Below are 6,289 nucleotides of genomic sequence, written 5' to 3' on the forward strand. Positions count from 1 at the left end.
ATCTATCTATCTATCTATCTATCTATCTATCTATCTATCTATCTATCTATCTATCTATGTGTGCGTGTACATTTATATATATTATCATATGATCTCTCTTTCTTTCTCTCTCTCTTTATATATATATATATATATATACATATATATATACATATATATATACATATATATATATATATATATATATATATGTGTGTGTGTAAGAAATATTGGTGTATATATGTTCATGGATGTGATTAATCAAAATCAGTTAAATGTGAATGTTAGTGCTCTTTATTCAGAAAATCCACATCACATCTACATTTCAGGATCTTTATTATAGACAAAGATTAAATGTTAAATATGAATATTTCTATATTTATCACCACAGTAATACTGTTACTCACGTCACGTTAGTTGTTGTAAACACTCAAAAGAATAGTTTAGTGCTTACCTATAACCTAAACATTTAAGGAGTAAACATTTTTTTCATTCATTCAACCTTTATTTATACATGCCCATCTTTCAGATGACTGTACGTACATACAAACCGGATTCCAAAAAAGTTGGGGCATTAAACAAATTGTGAATAAAAACTGAACGTAATTATGTGGAGGTGCCAACATCTAATATTTTATTCAGAATAGAACACAAATCACAGATCAAAAGTTTAAACTGAGACAATGTATCATTTTAAGGGAAAAATCTGTTGTTTCCAAATTTCATGGCGTCAACAAATCCCAAAAAAGTTGGGACAAGTCCATTTTTACCACTGTGTGGCATCCCCTCTTCTTCTTACAACACTCAACAGACGTCTGGGGACAGAGGAGACCAGTTTCTCAAGTTTAGAAATAGGAATACTCTCCCATTCATGTCTAATACAGGCCTCTAACTGTTCAATCGTCTTGGGCCTTCTTTGTCGCACCTTCCTCTTTATGATGCGCTAAATGTTCTCTATAGGTGAAAGATCTGGACTGCAGTCTGGCCCTTTCACCCGGTGGATTCCAAAAAAGTTGGGACACTAAACAAATTGTGAATAAAAACTGAATGCAATGATGTGGAGATGGCAAATGTCAATATTTTATTCATAATATAACATAGATGACAGATCAAAAGTTTAATCTGAGTAAATGTAACATTTTAAAGGAAAAACATGTTGATTCAAAATTTCACAGTGTCAACAAATCCCAAAAAAGTTGGGACAAGTAGCAATAAGTGGCTGGAAAAAGGAAATTGAGCATATAACAAACAGCTGGAAGACCAAATAACACTAATTAGGTCAATTGACAACATGATTGGGTATAAAAAGAGCTTCTCAGAGTGTCTGTGTCTCTCAGTAGCCAAGATGGTAAGAGAATCACCAATTCAGAGTCAGAGTCAGAGTCAGAGTTTCTTTATTGTCATTCGCACCTCATGTGGTACATGTGGTGGAGCGAAATTATGTACACAGGGTCCCAGTTACATCCAACAATAAAATGTATAAGAAAAACAGTAATAACATCTAAGATATGAACTAAGAAAAACATCAACTAAATATACACTAAGCACTCATAACATAAAACATTGAACATCAGCACAAACATGAACATGAGTCTGTGAGCAGATGTGCACGCATGAACACATCAACATTGAAACAGATCAGCAGCAACATGAAACAGATCAGCAGCAACATGATATGGTTTTTCACAGTGATTATTCTAGTTAGAGATTCATGAGTCTAACAGCCTCAGGGTAGAAGCTGTTCCTCAGTCTAGTGGTTCTACACTTAATGCTCCTTAACCTCCTTCCTGAGGGGAGTGGGGCAAAAAGTGTGTGTGCTGGGTGGGTGGGGTCCTTCATGATGCAGGTGGCCCTCTTCCTGCATCTGGAGGTGTAGATGTCTGTGATGGTGGGGAGACTGATTCTGACAGATTTCTGTGCAGCCTTCACCACTCTCTGCAAAGCTTTTCTTTCTGCAGCTGTGCAGCCTCCATGCCACACATTGATGCTCGAGCACAGGATGCTCTCCACTGCACACCTGTAGAAGGAGGTGAGGACTGAGCTTCCCAGACCAGCTCGTCTCAGCCGTCTGAGGAAGTAGAGTCTCTGATGAGCTTTCTTGATCAGGCTGGTGGTGTTGTTGCTCCAGCTGAGGTTGTCATTCATGTGTACACCCAAGTACTTGTAGCTGGAGACCACTTCCACCGCAGATCCTCTTATGTTCAGGGGGGTGTAGGTGTTTTTGTTCCTTCTGAAGTCCACAATCATCTCCTTTGTCTTCTTCACATTGATGTAAAGGTTATTCTCTCTGCACCAGCTCTCCAGGTGTTCCACCTCCTGCCTGTAGCTGGACTCATCATTGTTTGTGATGCATCCCACCACCGCTGTATCATCTGCAAACTTTACAATGTGACAGCCTGGATGGGTAGCTGCACAATCATATGTGAGCAGAGTAAACAGGAGGGGGCTCAACACACATCCCTGAGGAGAGCCAGTGCTGAGGGTTATGGTGGAGGAGGAGAGGTTGTGGATCCTCACTATTCCACCATTGTTGCGCAGAAAGATAGTGCAGCAATACCAGAATGGTGTTACCCAGCGTAAAATAACAAAGACTTTTAAGTTCTCATCATCAACCGTGCATAACATCATCAAAAGATTCAGAGAATCTGGAACAATCGCTGTGCGTAAGGGTCAAGGCCGTAAAACTCTACTGGATGCTCGTGATCTCCGGGCCCTTAAACGTCACTGCACCTCAAACAGGAATGCCACTGTCAAGGAAATAACAGAATGGGCTCAGGAATACTTCCAGAAAGCATTGTCAGTAAACACAATCCCCCGTGCCATCCGCCGTTGCCAGCTGAAACTCTACAGTGCGAAGAGGAAGCCATTTCTAAGCAAGCTCCACAAGCTCAGATGTTTGCACTGGGCCAGGGGTCATTTAAAATGGAGTGTGGCAAAATGGAAGACTGTTCTGTGGTCAGATGAGTCACGATTTGAAGTTCTTTATGGAACACTGGGACGCCATGTCATCCGAACCAGAGAGGACAAGGATAGCTCAAGTTGTTATCAATGCTCCGTTCAGAAGCCTGCATCACTGATGGTACAGGGTTGCATGAGCGCTTGTGGCATGGGCAGCTTGCATGTCTGGAAAGGCACCATTAATGCAGAGAACTATGTTCAGGTTATAGAACAACATATGCTCCCATCTAGACGTCATCTCTTTCAGGGAAGACCCTGCATTTTTCAACATGATAATGTCAGACCACATTCTGCAGCAATCACAACATCATGGCTACGTAGGAGAAGGATCTGGGTACTGAAATGGCCAGCCTGCAGTCCAGATCTTTCACCTATACAGAACATTTGGCACATCATAAAGAGGAAGGTGTGACAAAGAAGGCCCAAGACGATTGAACAGTTAGAGGCCTGTATTAGACATGAATGGGAGAGCATTCCTATTTCTAAACTTGAGAAACTGGTCTCCTCTGTCCCCAGACGTCTGTTGAGTGTTGTAAGAAGAAGGGGGGATGCCACACAGTGGTAAAAAATGGACTTGTCCCAACTTTTTTGGGATTTGTTGACGCCATGAAATTTGAAAACAACAGATTTTTCCCTTAAAATGATACATTGTCTCAGTTTAAACTTTTGATCTGTGATTTGTGTTCTATTCTGAATAAAATATTAGATGCTGGCACCTCCACATCATTGCATTCAGTTTTTATTCACAATTTGTTTAGTGCCCCAACTTTTTTGGAATCCGGTTTGTATTTTCGTTGTATCTCGGTGCAATGACAATAAAGTTCATTCTGATTCTGATTCTAGCCTCACTGAGCCACGGCGACTCATTTACAAGAGTGACCTATTGCAGACAGAACATATAAAGTACAGACAACAAAACAATAGACAATGATAACAGGAAGAAATCACGGAGGACAACGTCAATTCCTGTTGCAAGGTGTTCCATGCTGCAGGAGATGAGTAGAAGACTTTTTGCCAAGTACAGTCTGTACTGAGGGAACGCTGCAGATGATGATGGCCTGAGAGCGCACGCTATAACTGCACTGATGGCGTGACATGTGGGAGGAGATATAAGAAGGTAGCAGACCAAGGAAGAATTTATAGATATCTCCTCCCACATGTCACGCCGTCAGTGCAGTTACAGCGTGCGTTCTCAAGCCATTATTACCTGCAGCGTAGATAACCAACTGACCAATGAGTACAGAATGCAGTGATGAGAACGGTAGTTACAACCAGTTACAAATCTTAGCATGCCATGGTAGACAGCATCCAACATCTGCAAGGAGCTGGCAGGGACATTCATGTAAATAATGTCACCATATTCAATGGCCGGGAAGGTAACGGTTAACAAGGCGTTTTCTGGCATTCAGAGTTAAGCAAGGTCTATTTCTGAAAAAGAAACCTAATTTTAATTTCAGTTTCTTTATCAAGTTTTCAATATGTGTTTTAAAAGAGCGGTGCTTCGACCAAAATTCCCAAGTATTTGTAAGAATCTACAAACTTAATAGGAACACCATGCATGGATGAGATAGGAGGAAGAGTTGCTGGCACTGACTTTCTGTTGGAAAACAACATCCCTTTGGTTTCGTCAGCGTTTAGCACCAGCTTGAGATGGAATAAGTCTGACTGAATAATTTAAAATCTAGACTGTAGAAGCTGGAAAACCTTGGCAAATGTGTTAGCATGGCAATAAACAACAGTGCCATCAGCATAGGATGTGTCAGGAATGTTTATCCATCCATTATCTTTTACCCGCTTCTTCCATTTTGGGTCACGGGGGTAGCCAGTGCCCATGTCCAGCAATCACAGTGCGAGGGGCGGGGTACACCCTGGACAAGTCACAAGTCCATCACATGGCCACATAGAGACAAACAACCATTCACTCTCTCACTCTCACCTAGGGACAATTTAAAGTTACCAATCTGCCTAACATGCATGTTTTTGGTCTGTGGGAGGAAACTGGAGTACCTGGAGAAAACCCACGCATGCATGAAGAGAACATGCAAACTCCACCCAGAGATGCCCCTGCACCAAGATTTGAACCAGGGGCCTGCTCGCTGAGAGGCAACAGCTCTACCAGTTGCGCCACCGTGCTGCCAGGAATGTTTAGACCTACATTATTTATATAAATTGTAAAATGAGTGGGCCCTCAAAGTGAACCTTGTGGCACACCATTGTTGACCATTAAGTAGCTAGATGAAGTACTGATATGTCGAACACATTGTCTCCGACCTGAGAGATAGTTTGAGAACCAGCCAACAGTGTGATCTGAGAAGCCAATATCTGAGAGCTTATGGCATAAGATGTCATGATCTACAGTATCAAAGGTTTTAGACAGGTCTAAGTACAGTGCAGCACAGTAATCCTTATCATCCAAAGCTTCAACAAACATCATTAAAATAAACTTCAGCGAAGCAGTCATTGTGCTATGTTGTTTCCTGAAATCAGATTGGAGAGAAGATAAAATATTAATCAGGGTATTAATCAATATTAATCAATATTATCAGGTCTCTCTTGTAAATGAGTCCTCGAGGCTCAATGAGATTTACCTGTCTAAATAAAGGTTGATTGATTAAAATAGTCCAAATACTTCTTGACTTGAGTTTTTGTCAGTTTTTCTAAAACCTTAGCTAAATACAGAGTTTGGAGATTGGTCGATAATTGTTCACTACAGTGGGGTCTCTTCCCTTCAATAATGGCAGCACAAAAGCTGTTTTCGAAGCATCTGGGTCAGTATTATGTTGTATAGACTGATTGAAAATGTATGACACCGGTTCTGCTATAATTTGTGCAGCTAGACTTGTCTTAAATTAAGTTATAATAATCACGTTAAAAGTTTCAAATGTTGTCTTTGGTGCCTGTTTGTTTTCCAAATGTATTAGTGTGTGCGAATGACAGACTTCAACTTAAAACACTTTGTAGAATGGTGCCTTATGAAGTTCAGTCCATTTCTTTGTATTGGAACCCGCACTTCTGCCACATTCAAAATGGCGGACGCTCCGACGTACCGCTGCAGCGGGCTAGTGCGCGCAACGAGGCGTCTACGTATTTATGTCTATGCTCGGGCGTCCTTCACTCCGCGGAGGTCCAAGTAGTGTACTCGAGGCGGATCCAGCGTGGAATTGAAGCGGACGTCTGCCGGCCATGACCGCGTACGCGTACTCGGTGTCGCACGATAAACTGCCCGGAACTGTGTGCCTGGAACTGTGTTCACATCGAACTGTTTTGTATGCGACACCAACCGCTATAAGTGCATGAAAATGGAGTCAAGTTATGAAGAGCGTCTCGTAGGAGAGATTAAAAAACATCGAAA

This window comes from Nematolebias whitei, chromosome 11 (assembly GCF_014905685.2).
Source record: "Nematolebias whitei isolate Nwh7 chromosome 11, NemWhi1, whole genome shotgun sequence".
In the NCBI taxonomy this organism is placed as follows: domain Eukaryota; kingdom Metazoa; phylum Chordata; class Actinopteri; order Cyprinodontiformes; family Rivulidae; genus Nematolebias; species Nematolebias whitei.